Source organism: Sciurus vulgaris (assembly GCF_902686455.1).
Source record: "Sciurus vulgaris genome assembly, chromosome: 16".
Lineage (NCBI taxonomy): Eukaryota > Metazoa > Chordata > Mammalia > Rodentia > Sciuridae > Sciurus > Sciurus vulgaris.
This window is the reverse complement of record NC_136477.1, coordinates 69743032-69766636: the sequence shown is the minus strand read 5'-3', so window position 1 is coordinate 69766636 and position 23605 is coordinate 69743032.

Here is a 23605-nt window from a genome sequence, read left to right as displayed (position 1 = left end):
GAGACCATTCTGCTCCTGGCCACTTTGAACCTGCATTCAAGACAGGCAGCCAGTAAGCAGGGAGGGTAACAGGATAGACGGAGGAAGCGGGTTTCAGGGTATTGCATTTTTGAAGAAATGATTCTATTCCTGTTGCGCAGGTGACAAGAATCCTGGCTGTAAGCGGTATGGAGCCCCGTGAGTGATAAATTCCCCCATATCCAGGCAGGACAAGCAATCCCATTGAGTAGGAAAGCTCGCCCTTCCACCCAGGTCCACTAGGTGGCACTGTGTTTTATTGTCAACATCATTTATGCTGACAGGCAGCTCTTCTGGCTGTTTATGCAGGCTATTAGCACCCACAAAATCCAGTGGAACTAGCATGGACAGAGGGGTGCTTGAGAGAATGTGGGTCAAGAATCTTAGCATTGGCACCAGTGGATTTGCCCTCTGACCCCATTTCTCCAGGACTGAGATAATCCGGGTTTTCTTCAGACTCTGGAAACTAGCCAAGGGGTCTAACAGCCTTATGGTGAGATGGGTGGTGAGTGCTCAGCTCAGTAAAGCATGTAATGCAGTGCCACAGATTAGGTGATCATTAATTTGGGACACATCATATTCCATCTGTTGGGTTTCTCCACCTAACCTACAAAGTCTGGAAAGGAGACAGCTGGTACATGGGATGTCCATGTTCCATGTGAAGGTGAGTGGCTCCTCTGGTGGCTCATAAATAGAGAAGTGAGTCATTCACTCCACATGTTGGAAGGAGGAGAGGTCGAACCTGACATGCAAGGAGAGTTGTTCTGTGCTCACTCCAACTCTCAGGCCCCTCCTCCTTGCGTGTTGCCTTACAACTGGGCTGCACCCAGAAATTTACCTGTTGGGATTTTTCAAGGGGCACATCAAATCTTCACAAGATGCATAAATGTCTTGCCTATCTGTATTCACATATGGCTTGTCTTCTTGACCAAATACCTCTCTGTTGAAACAGTCTATGGGATATTGCCAGGAGTCCACTAACCAGTCCCAGGAGGGAGCAGAATGCAAACTGGGGAATGAAATCACAGCCTGGAGATGGCATTATTAGCACAGTTCCTCAGGGCATAACACCAGCTTTGAACATATATCATACAGAAATTGGAATGGTTCAAAATTTCCAAGCTGAATATTCAAAAGAGGAGAAAGAATATTTGGGTGGCTAGAAATGCTGAAGTGTGTGGATGCTGGAAAACAACATTGGAGAGGACTCGCTATGTAACTGGCCATAGCTGAGGGTCAACCCACAAACTACAGGACATATATTCAACCTCAACATAACTACAAGGACAGGAAGTAGTTTTTAGCTGTTCATTCTCTATGAATCCATGAATACCAACCATCATTCCACTTTTAAGGACAACAATACCCTTGCAAATTCCTGTCTCTTTTCTGTTGCTCCCAAGTTATAGCCAAATATATGTATGTTGATCCCTATATTTTCTGGCACAAGAACCATGAGCAAAGGCTTTCCCAACTTCACAACACCTTCCCCCACGTAATACAATTTAAGCCAGTTGATCCTGGGATATGCAACCCTAATCCCTGGCTCTCCAAATGAAGAGTGTTCCTCAATCTCAGAAATTTAATCACCAAAAGCTCTACAAATATTCAAGTTGATGACCCTACATTAGCAAAACCTGAATTACAAAACAGAAGTGTTTCCATAATAACCAACATATAATTGAATGACTGAGAAGGAAAAGCTTACCTCAAGCATTTGCAAATTGTCAAATCTGTTTTCCTTCTTGACTTGTTTCTATCCACCACCAACATGTCCTACACTAATGTCTCTGATTTCCTTCTTCCTATGTGAGTTCTTGTAAAGATGGGCTCTTGTGTCATTCCTTACCCTCCAAATCACAATGTAATAATTCCCAGATCCACAAAAAAACATGAGAACAACTCACAAACTGAGTTTTTGTTATGCTTCACCCAATTATACACTGCATCTCTTGAGGAGTTCCACCAATATTAACAAGAGTCTATAAAAGGGCTCCATTCCTCTTGACCCTGGAGCTCCAATGATATTGGGTGAGTAGCTTCTAAGTCCCCTGTGATCTGCCTGAAAGCTCTCAATGGAGGCTAACATCCATTCAGCCCCAAATCCTAACACTATTCACCAAGAAATCACATGCAAGCCTCTGCAAAGCAAAAGTGTGAGAGAAATCCCAGGACAAGATGGGCTGTCTTTTGTGTTCACCTCTTGATATCCAGTTAATATTGAGGTTCATGTGTAATGTGCTCTGGTGTGGAAGCCTCCATCATTGACAGAGAGTATGGCAGTGTGTCCCAGAAGCCTGGAGAATGCCAGGTACAGGAGCGGTTGTCATTTTAAATTTCCTGCCACTGAAACCTGGTGCTCAATGAGTAGCTGCAGAAGGTGCTGAAGAAGTATCCTCATAAGCATACTCATGAGGGACCCTTGATCTCTGTCCTAAGGAGAGTAGAGAGGCTGAGGAAGAAATACTCTGAAGAAATGCAGGTGATTGGGCAGCACTGCTCTCTTGGAGTGCAGTAGCCTGCTGAAAGGTGTTCATGGAATTGGTTTACAGCTAAAATTGGTGCTGTTTTAGAGATTTGATTACATTTGTGATGAGAGGAGAGAAGAAAATTAAAAGGAGAGAAGATGGAAGGGTTGGAGGCTCAGATTTGGTTTCATTTGTTTGCTGTTTGTGCAATCCCACAGTGCTCGGGACTTCAACCCAGGTCTCAAGCATGTGAGTCTGGCACTCTAAGTGATGCGCTATTTCGCATGCCTAGGGATGTCTCATTTGAAAACAACACTTGGTCACATACAGGCTTACTTTGTGAAATTGAAGGCAGAGAAGGAATCATGACCAAGCCAAACAATGTCTAAGGAATTCTTAATTCTCCTGTTCACAACAATCCAGCAAGGATCTTTTTTGCATGTCAACACCCAAGTCTAGTGCTATGTCCTGAGGAAAAGTTTGTCCCCTCTTCATTTAAGGATGAAAACGGAAGTAGCTGATTGATCCATAAGCAGAAAAATATATCAGGGATACAAGGACACGAGGAGCAGGGGCAGAGGCAAAACTATGTGGGATTGAGACTATGCTCAATTGGTGACTACGTTTGGAGATATTGTGGATCATTCACACATGAATCCCTAGCCATTACATTCAAAATTTACTGACACTCTCCTCAAGAGTATTTTTTTCTTATATTTCCTTTTGAACTTTCTTTTTGAAAAATTCTAAACAGCAGAGATCTGTGCATAATGCACAAGCCAGTTCAGATGCTGGATCTTGCACATCATCTTAGGAAAGGGGGAGGCAGTGGAAGATGTGCCTCCTGTGCAAAGACTGTTTCCCCCAGTAGAGAGTGCATCAGCAATTTAGCCAGACGCTGTTGGAAGATATAAACAGGCAAATGCATGTGGTGATGGTTCAGGGGTTCTGGGGTTCCAGAACCAAAACCTGGTGGCAAAAAGAAAATATTCCTCATCCAATTTCAATCTTCTCATTATGTTTTCAGTTATTAATCTCAAGATTCATTACGGAGAGATAATTGGCTAAAGTCATATCCTTGATCCTGCATCCATTCCATTGCAATCAATTCCACTCAGAAAAATGTAACAATTGGTTACCAGTTCTCCTGTGACATGAGAGCCATATATGGAATAAATCCTCTAATCAAAGGGGAATGAGCATGCATTTTTCAGCTCCGTTGTGAATGTCGCAGGGTTTCCAGGCTCCTATAGGAGAAGGTACACTGTTGCACTCCCCAGAGTGTTTGTAAATCAATGGGCAACATGAACTTTGACAGTGTCTCTTGTGACATGGTGCCTGCACCCTAGATTCTACCTGACCTCACAAAGGAGCAGCCTGAGAACACGGTAGTGTCACGGTTCCCATGGCAATCAGAGACCATTCTGCTCCTGGCCTCTTCAAACCCGCATTCAAGACAGGCGGTGGCTCAGCAGGGAGGATAGACAAAGGGAGCGGCACCAGGGTCTTGCGTTTTTGAAGAAATGATTGTTTTCTTGTTGCCTGGGTGATGAGAAACCTGGCTGTAAGTGGTATGGAGCCCCGTGAGTGATAAATTCCCCCATACCCAGGCAGAACAAGGGATCCCATTGAGTCTGAAAGCTTGCCCTTCCACCCAGGTCTGCTAGGTAGCGCTGTGCTCCATTGGCAGTACCATTTATGCTGACTGGCAGATCTGGCTCCTGATGCAGGCTATTAGCCCCCACAAACGCCAGTGGAACTAGCATGGACCGAGGCTGCTTGAGAGCACGTGGGTCAAGAATCTTAGCACCGGCTGTTGGAGGCCGCCACCCTGTAGGGCCTGCAGTGGTAGCTGGCCTCGCCCTAAGATAGCGCCGAGTTTTCCAGCCACAAAGAAGAACAACTTTAGGAAAGTGCAGACTATTGGCTGACTGATCTCTTCCGCGTCCATGCTTAGCTTGTGATCAGTGCATGTCCTCATTGCCCACCATTATGTGTCCATGAGCCAAATACCTGACCTGTTAGCTGATTGGCTGCTACATCCTATAAAGCTACACACATTCTGCAGCAAAAGGGGGAACATCGGGAACATCAGCAGCTGTTTAAGGAGAGCACGGCGAGAGAGAGCACAGAGAGAGGAAGAGGAGCGGCAGTGCGGCAAGAAGAAGAAGAACCAGACACTCAGCTCAGAGTTCTCCCATAGAAATAAAAATCTTAAACTTCATCTGAGAGCCCAGTTTTCATTTGTACTCTCTGATCGAGACAAGTGGCGCCAAAACCCGGGAGCTCTCGCACTGCCACAAAAAGGGGTAAGTAAAATCCAGGTAAAACAGCTGTTACAATTAAAACAACTCAAGTAAAATAAGTTAAGAGAGGTTAAAGCAGTATACAGGGAGCTGGGTAAAGTAACCCCCAGGAACAGGGAGCTGGATAAAGTAACCCCCGGTGGACTGGCCAGGTATTAAAATAATAAGATTTTGTGTGTTTGTTGTTTGTCAAAAATTCATGTCTTTGGTTGCATTGTATTGCTGTAAAGCACTATTGTTTTTGATTATCTTAGTGTGGCTTAGCATTGTAGTGTGGTTAGCATTTGAAGCTTTAGAAAATGGGAAGTGAAACATCATGGTTCAGAATGGAGGGTCCACTTAGGGACTTATTAAGAGCAAACGGGACACCTCTCAAAGCAAAAACTGCGAGGCTTTTCCTTAGAACAATAGAGGTAGTTGTGCCATGGTTTTTAGAAGAGGGACTCCTGAATATACCACAGTGGGATCACTTAGGAGAGGACCTAAGAAAGAGGGAGAAAATAGAACCATTGCCAGTGGGTACCAGCGCAATTTGGACATTGATTCGTGGGTGTTTAGCTAACCCAAAGCCAAATTTTAAAGATACACTTGAAAAAGGAGAAGATATTTTGGAGGAGATAAAAGAGGAACAATCTCGAACTTCTGAAAATTTATCAAAAAGAGGAAGCTCCTCAAATGAGGAAAAGCTTTCAGCAGAGGAACTAGAAAGGGTCATTAAAAATGCGATTGCTAAAGAATAACCACAGAAAAAGAGGAAAATTGGAGAGGGAACTGTTTCCTGTTTTTGAGGATCCAGGGTCACAGCAAAGATATCATCAGCCTTTAGATTTTAAATAGTAAAACAATTAAAAGAAGCAGTTGTGTCATATGGCCCACAAGCAGCATTTACGCTATCATTAGTAGAATCAATAGGGGCCATGAACTTTACACCTGATGATTGGGGAAATGTATCTAGAGCAACATTATCCGGGGGACAATATTTAGTATGGAAAACAGCACGGCAGGAGTATTCTTCCGACACAGCTTGAAGAAATATGGCAGCAGGAAATCCACAATGGAATGTAGCAATGTTAATGGGAACAGGTCAATATACAGGGCAACAAGCACAATTAAATTACAATCCTGCTGTTTACATGCAGATAGCTGCTGCTGCAACTAAAGCATGGAAAACTATACAAGGAAGTGGGGACCTACAGGGCCAATTATCTAAGGTCTTGCAGGGAACCAATGAGCCTTATGCTGATTTTGTGGCTAGGTTACTACAAACAGCAGAACACATTTTTGGGGATGTAGATCAAGCAATGCCCCTTATAAAACAATTGGCTCATGAACCAGATAATAAATGGTGTAAAGAGGCAATAAGACCCTGGAAAAACAAAGACCTCAGTACCTACATTAAGGTATGTAGAGATATAAATGAAAGTGTAATCCAAGGACAGGTTATGGCTGCAACTATTACACAAGGGCTAAATTTTAAGAGAGGAGGACCACCAGGATCATGTTTTTACTGTAAACAACAAGGACACTTTAAAAAAAAATGTTCCCAGTTAAAACAACAAGACAGACCTCAGAGAAGGCCTAAACCTGGAGCCTGTCCAAGATGCAGAAAGGGAACTCATTGGTCTAGTGAATGTAGATCTATGGTAGATGTAGATGGTAACCCTATCCCTCCTCTTGGAAGCTCAAAAAACGAGGGATGGGGCCCACAACCCCAGGGCCTGGCACAAATGTATGGGGTGATTCAAAAGGTGGCCAGGACACATTATCCAATAACAGACCAAGGAGAGCAACACCAGAAAGTGCATAACTGGACCTCTGTTCCACCACCAGTGCAATACTAACACCAGAAATGGGAGTACAAGTCATACCTGTTGACTTTAAGGGTCCCATACCTGAGAATACCATGGGATTGTTATTAGGCAGAAGTTCTAGTGCACTCAAAGGATTAATGATAGTTCCAGGAATCATAGATCAAGACTATACAGGAGAAATTAAAGTGCTTGTTTCATCACCTCAAGGTATTATTTCCATTTCTCTGGGAGACCGGATAGCTCAGCTTTGTATACTTCCTAGCCTTCATGGTTCATTCCCATCACAACAACATTTTAGGGGAAATAAAAGTATGGGATCTACAGGTATTGATTTGGCATGCCTTACTATGGAACTAAAAGACAGACCTATGTTAGAATTAATTGTAAAATGAAAAATTATAAATGGATTTTTAGACACGGGAGCAGACACAAGGATCATAGCAGAAAAAGACTGGCCAAAGGATTGGCCCACACAAAGGGCAAATCAAACATTGAGAGGATTATGTATTTCCACAGAACCAAAAAAGAGCTCCATGTGGTTACATTGGAAAAGCCCAGAAGATCAAGAAGGACTTTTCCAACCATATGTCTTAGAACAAATCCCAGTGACACTATGGGGTAGAGATATTTTAAATCAAATGGGGATGAAAATAACCACAGAAGGAATATACAGTGAACAAGCACAAAATATAATGAAAAAACAAGGGCACAAGTGGGGAAAGGGCTTAGGAATCAATGAACAAGGCATAACAGAACCAATATCAATTAAACAAAAAGGTGATAGACATGGATTGGGTTTTTCCTCAGGGCCACTGATGAAATAATTAAAATAAAATGGAATATAGAAAAACCAATCTGGGTCTCTCAGTGGCCCCTAAATACAGAAAACCTTAAAGTGGCCCAGGAATTAGTACAAGAACAATTAGAGGCAGGGCATATAAGGCCCTACACATCACCTTGGAATACCCCCATATTTGTTATAAAAAAGAAATCAGGTAAATGGAGATTATTACATGACCTAAGAGCCATCAATGCCGTGATGCAACCTATGGGGCCAATTCAATTGGGCCTACCAGTTTTATCAGTATTACCAAAGGACTGGAGATCAATAATATTAGATATAAATGATTGTTTTTTCTCTAGTCCTCTCCACTCTGACGATACAGAAACATTTGCCTTTACAGTTCCCTCCATTAATCATGGACAGCCTGATGCCAAATATGAATGGAAAGTCCTACCCCAAGGGATGGCCAATAGTCCAACCATGTGTCAAATTTATGTAAACAGTGCTTTAATACCAATCAGAGAAAAGGACCCAGATGTAATCATATACCACTATATGGATGATGTATTAATTTGCCACCCGGAACAAACAATACTAGATAAAGTATTTACTGATCTAATCAATCATTTAAAGACAAGAGGACTTATTATAGCACCTGAAAAGATACAAAGACAACAAGTTCAAGAATTTTTATGCGCCAAAATAAACAACACAATCATTGCATCCCTAAGAACTTCTCTTAGACTCGACCATCTTAATACATTAAATGATTTTCAAAAGTTATTAGGTGATATTAATTGGATAAGGCATTACCTTAGATTAACTACTCAAGATCTGGGACCATTTTTTAATATCTTAAAGGGAGATGCTCATCCTTCTTCACCCCGAAAACTTACAAAGGAAGCTAGAAAACCCCTAGATATAGTACAAAAAAGACTAGACGAGGCACAGGTTGATTGTATAGATCTGTCGGCATCTCTGTCACTCATAGTACTTCCAAATAATTTAGTCCCTACAGGAGTCCTCTGGCAACAAGGACCTTTGATGTGGATACATTTACCCTACTCTCCAGGAAAAACAATAGTTTCTTATCCTGAAGCAGTGGCACAAATAATATTCAAGGCATTAAAATCAGCCATCATAGTATTTGGAAAAACTCCAGACAAGATAATAATCCCATATAATTCAGAACAAATTTCTTACTTAAGCAATAATAACAATGATTGGGCAATTCTTATGTTTACAACTGCTGCCCAATTTGACAATCATTATCCAAAACATCCATATATACAATTTTATCTAAGAAATCCTGTGACTCAAATAAAAATTACAAAATAGGAACCTATAAAACAAGCAATAGTACTGTTTACTGATGGTTCCAATAATGGTACTGGAGCATATTTTCATAAAGACAAGGTACAAACATTTCTTTTTCCAAAGGCTTCCACACAGCAAATAGAATTATTAATAATAGAACAAACATTAAAAGATTTTCATAAAGTTCCTGTAAATATTCTGTCGGATAGCCATTACGCTGTTAGTGCAGTTCAACAACTGAAAGACGCCTGTATAATCAACAAAAATTCCACCATATAAAACCTACAGCAGCTCCAAAGGTCCTTGTATAATGTAAAGATGTACTCAATAGACAATGGAGAGGCCCGCATCTAGTGCTATTCTGGAGTACAGGCTCGATATGTGTTTTCCCACAGGATGAAAAAACACCAATCTGGGTTCCGGAAAGATTGACAAGACCTACATCGGAAACATCACTATCACTCAAGAAAGATGAAGAAAATCATCGTGACCATCCTCATAATGATGATAGCTCAAAAGATAATCGCTGAAGAAAAGATCATGTGGGCGTTGGTCAAGACATGGCCATATCCTTTACCCATCACTAACACCTCTAGAGATTTGCCTGCTTTCTTCATTACTAACAGAACCTTAAACCTCCCTTTCTTACCTTTTGACAACCATATAGAGTCTTTTAATGTATCTACTATTAACTTAGAAGGAACCTTATGCTTTTAAATACCACAGAATAATATCAATAACAACTATAATTCACCTTGTATAATAATCCGCACCCAAGAATTAGGTTTCTTTTACACTGTACAAGAAGCTTATAATATAGGCATGCTAAATAACAATGAAAGCTTAGCCATAATGCTAAATGCAAGTTTTCCATATGCTCCTGGACATAATCATACTAAAAATAACTTACCTAAATTTAATCCACCTTGCTTACCAGATTATTGTGATATCCCACCCGTATGGACCCATTGCCAAGCACGGTTGTCACCTACTGCCCTTATGCCAGGATTTTATTTTACTCCCAATATAGCTCAAAACAAAAGTAGAATTAACCCCTTTAGTCAGTAGACTCTATATACCACTACAGAAGCCCATACTAACCTTCAACCATTTTTCAGCCTCCTTTCGGGAAGCTGTAGCCTAAATACGTGGAAACGATTACAATATAATAGTTCTAGCTGTGATCAATTAAAAAGGATGGTCCAATCATGAGCCACACTTCAGATCGCTAGAACCGAAGGTTTCACCCTTAACCTTAACCCACAAAACACCTTCTCAATTCCCTGCAGATGAACCAGTATTGACAACATAAAACAGTAACTTAATGTTAATTATACAAAAAAATTATTATTCTCCACTACACCTATCTGTGTAAGTCCACCATTCTTTTTCTTGTTGACCTATTACACCAATAACGCCGTCTTAAACTGTACCAATAACGGTACCTGCTTCCTACCAACTTGCTGGAATAGCACTACATTCCAAAGAGCTCTAGTTGTGAGAATCCCTACTTGGATTCCATTTCCAGTTAAAATAGAAACTGATAACCTTCTAGTTTTACTTTCCAGATCAAGAAGGGACTTCAGAATAACCGCAGACATAGTGACAGCAATTGTTGCTGCTGCAGCAGCAGCTGCGGCTGAGACAGCTGCCTTAGCTACATCTATTCCCACTGCAGAAGCTGTCAATGCTCTCTCTCAACATATAGCCAGTGCCTTGCAAATACAACAAAACATCAATGCTCACATACAAACAGGAATCTTACTTGTTAATCAAAGAGTAGACTTATTACAAGAACAGGTAGAAATTTTACAACAAATATTGGGATTGGGATGTATCCATAATACCCCAGGTTTATGTATTACTCCCATTGAATGGGATATTATACCCACTTAAGTAATCTCACAAAACAATTGGGTATGCAACTAACTGCAAATTGGTCTACTGCCTTTGAAAATCTTACCACACAATTAGGATTTGAAATTATTAAAATAAATTCCACTAAAGTTTACATTGAACCTATTTCAGCAATCGTCAAATCACTCAAAAATATCTTTAGTTTTACTAAGGCATGGGTAGGCATAATGGCTCTTGGAGTATTTATGGTTTTGGGATTTGGACTAATGATCTGATGCTCTATGCACATTAGACGCCAACAACAAGGAGAACGTCAGACCATAAAAATGGCACTTATGGCGCATCTCCCCAAGTGTGGCTGAACATGCTGGATTGGTAGCCAATGACGGGTAAGCAAACAGAGACATATATCAACCTAAGACAGGGTCTCTTCCCAAGATGGGTGAGATATCAATGACGGGTAAGAATATGTTCTGCTATTATGCAACCTAATACAGGCACAATCCCAGAATCTGAGTCACAGATGGGTTCATGGGGACCTATACCAACCTAAGACAGGGTTCTGATGCCTAGAGGTCAGACTTCTGATGACAAGTAAGGATGGTGCTCGCCACATGAGGTATTAATAAAACAAAAAGGGGGAGATGTTGGAGGCCGCCTCCCTGTAGGGCCCACAGTGGTAGCTGGCCTCGCCCTAAGATGGTGCCGAGTAGTCCAACCACAAAGAACAACTTTAGGGAAGTGCAGGCTATTGGCTGACTGATCTTTTCCGCTCGTGATCAGTGCATGTCCTCATTGCCCACCATTACGTGTCCATGAGCCAAATGCCTGACCCGTTAGCTGATTCAGTGCTACATCCTATAAAGCTACACACATTTCACAGCAAAAGGGGGAACATCGGGAACATCAGCAGCTGAGTAAGGAGAGCATGGCGAGAGAGACCACAGAGAGAGGAAGAGGAGCAGCAGTGCAGCAAGAAGAAGAAGAACCATACACTCGGCTCAGAGCTCTCCCATAGAAATAAAAATCTTAAACTTCATCTGAGAGCCGAGTCTTCATTTGTACTCGCTGGTCGAGACAACCGGCACCAGTGGATTTGCCTTTTGACCCCATTCCTTGAGGACTGGGACAATCCGGGTTTTCTTCAGACTCTGGAAACAAGCCTAGGGGCCTAACAGCCACATGAAGAGATGGGTGGTGAGGTGAGTGCTCAGCTCAGTAAAGCATGCAGTGCAGCACCACATATTAGGTGATCATTAATTTGGGAAACATCACATTCCATCTGTTGGATTTCTCCACCTAACCTACAAAGTCTGGAAAAGAGACAGCTGGTACATGGGATGTCCATGTTCCCTGTGAAGGTGAGTGGCTCCTCTGGTGGCTCATGAATAGAGAATTGAGTCATTCACTCAGCATGTTGGAAGGAGGACAGGTCGAACCTGACATGCAAGGAGAGTTGTTCTTTGCTCACTCCAACTGTCAGGCCCCTCCTCCTTGCCTGTTGCCTTACAACTAGGCTGCACCCAGAAACTTACCTGTTGGGATTTTTCCAGGGGCACATCAAATCTCCACAAGATGCAGCAATGTCTTGCCTATCTGTACTCACAAAATGGCTGGTCCTCTTGACCATACAAATACCTCTCTGTTGCAACAGCCTGTGGGATATTGCCAGGAGTCTTCTAACCAACACCAGGAGGGAGCTGAACACAAGCTGGTGGATGAAATCACAGCCTGGTGATGGCATTGTTAGCACAGTTCCACAGGGCATAACACCAGCTTTGATCATATACCATGCAGAAATTGGAATGGTTCAAAATTACCAAGCTGAATATTCAAAAGAGGAGAAAGAATATTTGGGGGGCTAGAAATGCTGAAGTGTGTTGATGTTGGAAAACAACATTGGAGAGGACACGCTATGTAACTGGCCATTGCTCAGGGTCAACCCAAAAACTACAGGACATATATTCAACCTCAACATAACTACAAGGACAGGAAGTAGTTTTTAGCCATTCATTCTCTATGAATCCATGATACCAACCATCATTCCACTTTTAAGGACAACAATGCCCTTGCAAATTCCTGTTTCTTTTCTGTTGCTCCCAAGTTATAGCCAAATATATGTATGTTGATCCCTATTTTTTCTGGCACAAGAACCATGAGCAAAGGCTTTCTCAACTTCACAACACCTTCCCCCACGTAATACAATTTAAGCCAGTTGATCCTGGGATATGCAACCCTAATCCCTGGCTCTCCAAATGAAGAGTGTTCCACAATCTCAGAAATTTAATCACCAAAAGCTCTACAAATATTAAAGTTGATGACCCTACATTGGCAAAACCTGAATTAAAAAACAGAAGTGTTTCCATAATAACCAACATATAATAGAATGACTGAGAAGGAAAAGCGTACCTCAAGCATTTGCAAATTGTCAAATCCATTTTCCTACTTGACTTGCTTCTATCCACGGTCAACATGCTTTATGCCTAATGTCACTGATTCATCTGGTGTGAGTTCTTGTAAAGAGTCATTCCTTTTCCTCCAAAGCACAATGAATTAATTCCCAGATCTGTGGTAAACATGAGAACAACTCACAACCCAAGTTGTTGTTATGCTTCACCTAATTCTCCACTGAATCTCTTGAAGACTTCCATCAATATTAACAAGAGTCTATAAAAAGGATACATTTCTCTTGTCACTGGAGCTACAATGATATTGTGTGAGGAGGTTGTAAAACCCACGGGATCTTCCTGAATGCTCTCAATGGAGGCTAACATTGATTCAGCCCCAAATCCTAACATTATTCACCAAGAAATCACATGCAAGCCTCTGCAAAGCAAAAGTGTGAGAGAAATTCCTGGGACAAGATAGGCTGTCTTTTGTGTTCACCTCTTGGACATCCAGTTGACATTGAGGTTCACGTGGAAAGGGCTCCTGTGTGGAAGTCCCCTTCATTGACAGAGTGTATGGCAGTGTGTCATTGAAGCCTGGAGAGTGCCAGGTACAAGTGCAGTTGTCATTTTTAATTTCCTGCCACTGAAACCTGGTGCACAAAGCACAGCTGGAGAAGATGCTGAAGAATTATCCTCATAATCATACTCATGAGGGACCCTTTATCTCTGTCCTAAGGATAGAAGAGTGAGTCATGGAGCAAATAATCTGAAGAAATACAGGTTACTGGGCAGTACTGCACTCTTGGAGCACAGAATCCAGCTGAAAGTTGTTGGTGGAATTGGGTTGCATGTGAAACTGGTGCTGTTTTAGAGTATTGATTCCTTTTGTGACAAGAGGATAAAAGAAGATTAACAGGAGAGAGGATTGAAGGTTGGGAAGCTCAGAAATGGTTTCATTTGTTTGCTATTTCTGCAATCCCACAGTGCTGGGGACTCAAACCCCAGCCTCGAGCATGTGAGCCAGGTAGTCTAAGTGATGCGCCATATCACCAGCACAAGGACAGCTCCTTGATGTTACAACATTTGATCACATACAGTCTAACTTTGTAAAATTGTATGCACAGACACAATCATGACCAAGGAAAACAATGTCTAAGGAATTCTTAATTCTCCTGTTCACAAAAATCCAGCAAGGAACATTTTTACTTGTCAATACCCAAGTTTCATGCTGTGTTCTGAGGGAAAGTTTTTCCACTTTTCATTTAATGATGAAAACGGAAGTAGCTGATTGATCCGTGAGTAGAAAAATATATCAGGGATCCAAGGACATCAGGAGCAGAGGAAGAGGCAGAACTATGTGGGATTGAGAATATGCTCAATTGATGACTATGTTTGGAGATATTGTGGATCATTCACACATGAATCCCTAGCCATTACATTCAAAATCTACTGACACTTTTCTCGAGAGTATTTTTTTTTCTTATTTTTCCTTTTGAACTTTTTTTTTTTTTTTTTTAATTTCTAAACAGCAGAGAGCTGTGCATAGTGCACAAGCCAGTTCAGGTGCTGGATCTTGCACATCATCTTAGGAATGGGTGAGGCAGTGGAAGATGTGCCTCCTGTTCTATGACTTTCCCCCAGTAGGGAGTGCATCAGCAATTTAGCCAGGTGCTGTTTGGAGTTATAAACACGCTAATGGATGTGATGATGGCTCATGGTTCTGGAATTCCAGAACCAAAACCTGGTGGCAAAAAGAAAACATTCCTCATCCAATTTCAATCTTCTCCTCATTTTGTTTTCATTTATTGCTCTCAAGATTCATTACTGAAAGATAAGTGACTAAAGTCATATACTTGATCCTGCGTCCATTCTGTTGCAATGAATGCCACCAGAAAAATGTAGCAATTAGTTACCAGTTCTCCTGTGACATGAGAGCCATACATGGGATAAATCCTCTCATCAAAGGAGAATGAGCAGGCATTAGTCAGCTAGGTTGTGAAGCTCATGGGGTTCATGCCTCCGGTAGGAGAAGGCACTTTTTTGCACTCTCCAGAATGTTTGTAAAGCCATGGGCAACATAAACTTTGACGAATGTCTCCATGAAATGGTGCCTGCACCCCAGATTCCACCTGAGGTCACAGAGGAGTGCCTGAGAACTCCGTGGTGTCAGGATTTCCATGGGAAATAGAGACTGTTCTGCTTCTGGCCTCTTCAAACCCACATTCAGGACAGTCGGATGCTCAGCAGGGTGGGTAAGAGGAGAGACGAAGGAAGCGGGTGCCAGGATCTTGCATTTTTGAACAAATGATTCTATTCCTGTTGCCTGGGTGATAAGGAACCAGGCTGTAAGTGGTTTGGAGCCCCGTGAGTGATAAATTCCCCCATATCCAGGCAGGACAAGGGATCCCATTAAGTATGAAAGCTCGCCCTTCCACCCAGGTCCACTATGTGGAACTGTGATCTGTTGGCAGCACCTTTCATTTTGACATGTAGCTCATCTGGGTCCTGATGCAGGCTATTAGCCCCCACAAAGGCCAGTGGAACATGCTGGGACCGAGGGGTGTTGAGAGCATGTGGGTCATCAATCCTAGCACTGGCACCACTGGATTTGCCCTCCGACCATACTACTCCAGGACTGGGAAAACTGGGTTTTCTTCAGGTTCAGGAAAATAGCCAAGAGGCCCAGCAGCCTCATGGAGAGATGGGTGGTGTGTGTTCAGCTCAGAAGAGCATGCAGTGCAGCACCACGTTTTAGGTGATCATTAATTTGGGACACATCTCATTCCATCTGTTGGGTTTCTCCTCCTAACCTACGAAGTCTGGAAAGGAGAAAAATGGAACATGGGATGTCCATAATCCATGTGAAGTTGAGTGGCTCCTCTGGTGGCTCATGAAGAGAGGAGCGAGTCATTCACTCATCATGTTTGAAGAAGGACAGGACGAACTTGACATGCAATGAGAGTTGTTCTGTGCTCACTCCAACTGTCAGGCCCCTATTCCTTGGCTGCTGCCTTACAATTAGGCTGCACCCAGAAACTTCGTTGCTGGGATTCCAGGGTCACATCAAATCTCCACAAAATGAAGAAATGTCTTGTCAATCTATATTCACAAAATGGCTGGTCCTCTGGACCAGTCAAATACATCTCTGTTGCAAGGACCTGTGGGATATTACCAGGAGTCTTCCAACCAACAACAGGAGGGAGCAGAACACAAGCTGGGGGATGAAATCACAGTCTGGCGATGGCATTGTTAGCACAGTTCCACATGGCATAACACCAGCTTTGAACATAGACTGTGCTGAAAGTGCAATCCTTCAAAACTTCCAAGCTGAATATTCAAAGGAGGGCAAGAAAACCTGAAGGGTGTTGATGATGGAAAACAACTTCGGAGAAGAGACACTATAAAACTCACCATCGTTCATGGTAAACACACAAACTCCATGACATATATTCAGCATCACCATACACTACAAATACAGAAGTACTTATAGCCTGTTTGTTCTCTATGCAACCATGAATACCGACCTCATTTCCCTTTTAAGGACAACAATAACCTTGCAAATACCTGTCTCATTTCTGTTGCTCCCAAGGCACAGCCTAATATTTGTATGTTGATTCCTTTATTTTCTGGCACAAGAACCATGAGCAATGGCTTTCCCAACATCACAGAACCTTTCCCCATGAACTACAACTTAAGCCAGTTGATCTTGGGATATGCAACACTAATCCACGGCTCTCTGAATGAATAGTGTTCTACAATCTCAGAAATGTAAACACCAAAAGGTCTACAAATATTCAAGTTGAAGGCCCTACAACAGCAAAACCTGAATATCAAAACAGAAGTGTTTCCATAATAACCAACATATAACTGAGAAGGAAAAGCGTACCTCAAGCATTTGCAAATTGTCAAATCCGTTTTCCTTCTTGACTTGCTTCTATCCACCACCAACATGCCTTATGCCTAATGTCTTTGAATTCCTTCTTACGGTGTGAGTTCTTGTAAAGAGGGGCTCTTGTGTCATTCCTTACCCTCCAAATCACAATGCATTAATTCCCAAATCTGCAAAAACATGAGAACCACTCACAAACTGAGTTGTTATGCTTCACCCAATTATACAATGCATCTCTTGAGGAGTTCCATCAATATTAACAAGAGTCTATAAAAGGGCTCCATTCCTCTTGACACTGGAGCTCTAATGATATTGGGTAAGTAGCTTCTAAATCCCCTGTGATCCACCTGAATGCTCTCAATAGAGGCTAACATGGATTCATCCCCATATCCTAACACTATTCACCAAGAAATCACATGCAAGCCTCTGCAAAGCAAAAGTGTGAGAGAAATTCCTGGGACAAGATGGGCTGTCTTTTGTGTTCACCTCTTTGATATCCAGTTGACATTGAGGTTCACGTGGAATGGGCTCCAGTGTGGAAGCCCCCTTCATTGACAGAAAGTATGGCAGTGTGTCCCAGAAGCCTGGAGAATGCCAGGTACAAGAGCAGTTGTCATTTTGAATTTCCTGCCACTGAAACCTGGTGCTCAATGAGTAGCTGCAGAAGGTGCTGAAGAATTATCCTCATAAGCATACTTATGAGAGACCCTTGATCTCTGTCCTAAGGAGTGTAGAGTGAGGCCATGGAAGAAATACTCTGATTTAATGCAGGTGACTGGGCAGCACTGCTCTCTTGGAGTGCAGTTGCCTGCTGAAAGGTGTTCATGGAATTGGGTTGCAGGTGACACTGGTGTTGTTTTATAGTGTTGATTACTTTTGTGATGATAGGAGAAAAGAAAATTGAAAGGACAGTAGATGGAAGGTTAGGAGGCTCAGAAATGGTATTGATTTTTTGTTATTTCTGCAATCCCACAATGCTGGGGATTTGAACCCTGGCCAAGAGCATGCAAGGCAGGCACTCTATGGGATATGCTATATTGCCAGCACAGGAATCCTTCCTCTGAATTCAACTCTTGATCACCTACAGTTTTACTTTGTGAAATTGTATGTAGAGAAACAATCATGACCAAGACAAACAATGTCTAAGGAATTCCTAATTCTCCTGTTCACAAAAATCCAGCAAGGAACTATTTTGCACGTCAACACCCAAGTCTTGTGCTGTGTCCTGAGGGAAAGATTTTCCCCTGTTCTCTTAAGGATGAAAACAAGTGTAGCTGATTATCCTTCAGCAGAAAAATATATCAGGGATCCAAGGACACCAGGAGAAGTGACAGAGCCTGGACTATGTGTGATTGAGTATATTCACAAGTGGTCACTACTATTGGAGATATTGGGGATCATTCACACATGAATCCCTAGCCATTACATCCAAAATCTACTGACAATTTCCTCGAGAGTATTGTTTTTCTTATTTTTCCTTTTGACCTTGCTTTTGAAAAATTCTAAACAGCAGAGACCTGTGCATAATGCACAAGCCAGTTCAGGTTCTGGATATTACCCATCATCTCAGGAATGGGTGAGACAGAGGAAGTTGTGCCTCTTGTGCTAAGCCTGCTTCCCTTAGTAGGGAGTGCTTCAGCAATTTAGCCAGACATTTTTGGGAGATATAAGCAGGCAAAGGCATGTGGTGAAGGCTCATGGGTTCAGGGGTCCCTGGACCAAAACTTGGTGGCAAAAAAGAAAACATTCCTCATCCAATTTCAATCTTCTCCTCGTTATGTTTTCAGTTATTACTCTCAAGGTTCATTACAGAGAGATAAGTGGCTATAGTCATATCCTTGATCATTCATTTCATTGCAATCAATTCACTCAGAAAAACGTTTCAATTGGTATTTCTCCTGTGACATGAGAGCCATACACAGGAGAAGTCCTCTAATCAAAGGGGAAGGAGAAGGCATTGGTCAGTTAGGTTGTGAAGGTCACAGGATTTGAGGCTTCAGTAGGAGAAGGAACTTGGTTGCACTCCCCAGAGTGCTTGTAAAGCCATGGGCAATATGAAGTTTGATGAGTGTCTTCTATGACATGGCGCCTGCACCCCAGATTCCACCTGACATCACAGAGGAGTGGCCTGAGAACATATTGAGTCATAGTTCTTGCGGCAATCAGAGACCATTCAGCTCCTGGCTGCTTCAAACCCGCATTCAAGACAGGTGGCAGCTCAGCAGGGAGGTTAAGAGGTTAATGAAGGGAATAGGTGCCAGGGTCTTGCGTTTTTGGGTGAGGGGTGGTACTGGGAATTGATCCCAGTGCTACTCTACTATTGGTCTGTATACCTAGGTCTTTTCAGTTTTCATTTTGATACAGTCTTGGTAAATTTCTGGCTTTTGACTTCATGATCCTCCTACTTCAATTACCCAGGTAGCATAAGTCACTGCACCTGAGTAGGACACTTTTTCTTTTTCTTTCTTTTTTTTTTTTTTTTCTCTTTGATACCAGAAATTGAACCCAAGGATGCTTCAACACTGAGAAACTTCCCCAGCCCTTTTAATTTTTTATTCTGATAATGAGTCTTACTAAGTTGTTGAGGGCCTCACTAGCTGAGGCAGGTTTGGAATTCACAATCCTTTTTCTACAGCCTCCGAAGCCCCTGAGATTGTAAGATTGTACCACAACATTTGGCTAGGACATATTCTTTTTAAAAATTTAGTTGTTGATGGGCTGTTATTTTATATATTAATTTATATGTGATTCTGAGAATTGAACCCAGTGCCTCAAACATGCAAGGTAATCACTCTACCACTGAGTCACAACCTCAACCCCAGGACATATTCTTAATGAGTATTTGAGTACAAGACATACCTCTTTAAAAAAAAAAGAAAAAGAAAACATGAATCAAAGAAAATGAACCTACCTTTTTTGAAGCTAGTTAATATTTTAGACTAAATGCCTATTTTCTTAAATAGTTCAGTATTATTTATTAAAAAATGCTTAGTTCACAACCTGTTGAAATGTTTATGACATATATTTATTTTCAAGTAGTATATATTGTTTCCTTTAATAAAATTCCATTTTACAATAGTAACTTTGACAGGTAATAGAGAAGAAAAAATAGAAAGTGTTGTATTTCTTCCTCACCAGACTTACTTGAAATAATAATTGGGGGCATCATAATAGACTTTGATGAGATTACAGGTAGCAAGGTCTACCCCAATCTGATATTGCATATTCCCTTGCTTTCATTATTAACTTTGACAGAAATTCTGCATCTTTCTGGCCAGTGCCTGGTAATTGCTTCCTTCACATTCTTTCCTTATGGAGTATAAATTTGTTGTTAGCATAAAAATTATTTTAAACTAAATAGAAATGTAGAATATTATTTCTAAAGTACCTATAAGAATAGAGAATTCTGAGCACATCAGATTTTTAAAATGTTTAATTTTTTTAAAATTGTCAAAAATTAATTCATACCATTTCCTCTAAAGTTTAAGTGTAACATTATCATATCAAGCAACAATTCTGTTCCTAGGGTTATATTTAAAAAAATTGAAAGAAAGTCTTGTTCACATTTTTCGCCACTTATAACTATTTTTTTTTTCTTGGTACCAGGGATTGAACACAGGGGCACTTAAACACTGAAGCACATCCTCAGCCCTTTTATACATTTTATTTAAGTCAGGGTCTTGTTGAGTTACTTAGAGCCTCACTAGTTTGCTGTGGTTGGCTTTGAACTTGTGATCCTTCTGCCTCAACCTTGAACTGCTGCGATTACAGGCATGTGTCAATGTACCTGGCCTAAATAACTTTAAAATATTATATTTTAGGAATGTTTCTCTTTGGCAATAGGCATGTGATTGTTTAAAGATTCTTTATACACTTTGGGGCAATATTTTCATAGTCTCTGTATAAATAAAACTTAAGTTCTTTTGTTTAATTCTCTAATTGACATGCTTTCTAGATGTCTCTCAATAGGAGTATAAGTTCTTAAGGCAAGAATTATATCTTTTATATTCTATAACATGCTTAATCATAAAGCACATACTACATAGTTAATCCATAAAGGAATGGATGCAAACATGGTTGAGATATTTAAAGTCATCAAATGGATAAAATGGTTATATTAGTTTTGTGATTATCAACTAATTTTTATTACATGAGAAAGGGATAGATATTAACCAACTTACAATAAAATAAATAAATAAATAAATAAATAAAAATATTTTTATAGATATTTTTCATAGAAATTATTTTAACTGGCTTTGTATGAATAGTCATAGACATGAGTTTATATGTAGTGATCTCTGTTACAACTTTTGTTTTCTGCTTTGGCTTTGCTTTCTGAGTCCTTTTCTTGTGATCCTGAATCTTGGGCTGGTGATGGAAGGATTTTCAAATACTGTGAACCACAGAACCTGTGGTGAAGACTGGCAGACCTCCACAATCTCACAGCATGCATTCCTCCTTCCACCAGTTCATGGGGTCTTTCATGGAGTTTTCAAGAAACTCCAATTGCAGAGACCCCACAGTGTTATTTGAGGAAGCTTTGGCTCCCTCATGGCAATGCCCAGAAATTGAAGCAGATTTAGTAATTTGTTCATTTGTCTATTTTATCTAACTTTCTGCTTATAGAACATGCATGTTGTAAGGTTTTAGTCAGCCAGCCTTTATTATCTGAATTATCTTTGTCAGTTAAAAAACAAGTTAAGTGTAGGAAGAGTATCAGAAAGATGGAAGGTTCTAGAGAGGGTATTGTTGACACTGCAGAGAAATAATATTTGAATATCTGTCCATCAGAAAGGAAACAAATCCCATAAGATGGGCATGCAGAATTTCAAAATGATTGGCAGCTTAGGATGGTACTTAATTTAAGTTCATACCTCATTAATGCTTGAAATAATCAATATAGACTAGTACAATAATTAGATTATCACCTCAGTTGTTACTCTTATTACTGTGTCCTTTTAAATATCCAGGAAAATATATATATGAATGTTTCTTTTTATTTTATATATAATTCCCTGATCATTTTTGGGGCTATCTACTTTTAAAATTTTCAAAAAACTTTTTAGTTGCAGATGAGCACAATGCCTTTATTGTTTTATTTTTAATGTGGTGCTAAGGAGAGATTCCAAGTGCCTCACATGTGCTGGGAGCACACGTTATCACTGAGCCATAATCGCAATTCTGGTGTTTTTTTTTTTTTTTTAATTCATATTGGATTTGACTTTTGCCACATGCTATGTTTTTAAACAACAATTCAATGGATTTGAAAATTTTGGGGGCTACCAGGATTGAAATCAGGAACACTGGACCACTGAGCCACATCCCCAGCCCTATTTTATATTTTATTTAGAGACAGTGTTGCCCCAAATTGCTTAGTATCTTGCTTTTGCTGAGACTGACTTTGAACTCACCATCCTCCTGCCTCAGCATTACAGGTGTGTGCCACCTCACCCAGCTAAACATAAAAATTTTATTGTTTCATTAGATAATTTTATTTTTTAAAGTTTCTGAGCATTTTTTCTAGTGCTTGCATTCTTTCTTGCCATGGCAGATTATTTCCTGATGTGTTTCATGAATTTTGGAAATATGTACTCATGCAGTTTATATCTGTAGGTAATATATGTAGCCTTTACCTGTTTAGGTGTGATCCTCATAATGGTGTGCTGCAGTCAGCTCACACTAAAATTTAAATTTTAAATTTAAATTCTTAAATTTTCAGCAATTTTGCCTGTTAAACATGGTTATTGTTATTTTTTAATTATATGAACTTATAAAAGATAAATTCAAAAACTAAAGTAATGAATATGCAAGAGTCATTATTTCAGATTGTTCTAGTGCTTTTTACTATTGTTATGTCTGTGATAAGAGTTAGTGTTGTGATATATTTATTACACAGTACCATGTAAAGATGTGCTGCTGCATGTCCTTCCCATTGTTACACATTTAGTGTCGTGTTGGTAGCATGAAGTCTGCTATGGAGGAAATCAAAACACTACAGGTCAGGGCTTTGAGTTAATATTTTGATCTCTAAACTGCCTACATAAAAACTCAACTATAAAAGACGGTAATGCTCTGGTTTGTATGTTGGTTGTCTATATTTTACCTGCAATGATAATTAATTACATAGTAGGATAAACTAAATATTTGTTAAGTTAAATATTGTCTCATTTTCTGATACAGATATTGTTCACAAATGTCTAAATATGGGATCAGATATTGAGAGTGACCAAGCTTCTGGGAAGTCATCTGATGAATTTCAGTCACGTACAGGTGTTTGTCACAGAAATCATAAACATAGATGGATCTCAATGGAGGTAACACTTTAAAAATATATAAATATAACTTCGTATGTGTGTTTTTGTATATAAACACACACACACTTATACAAACACACACACACACACACACACACACACACACACACCTATCAAGCAAAAAAAGCAATTTGAAAATTTTCATGAAGGTAAATGACAACTGTAAGAGAGATGTTATAATTATATTAATGAGTTGTATTTTGAATATTTCCTTTCTCCTTATTACTATTCCAAGGCAAGAATGCATTAATCATAGTATTCTACACTCTAAAGAATATTAATTTTTGTTTCCCTGTTCAGGAAAAGTGATTTTTTTAAATTCCAGAAATCTAGACTGACATCATTCTAGAGGGCATTAGCAAAGTCCTCTTTTCAGAAAATGTGATTTCAGTTATATCTCTTTGAGATTCATTTGGATACTTCAAATTCAGATGTTTTTTGCTTAACATAT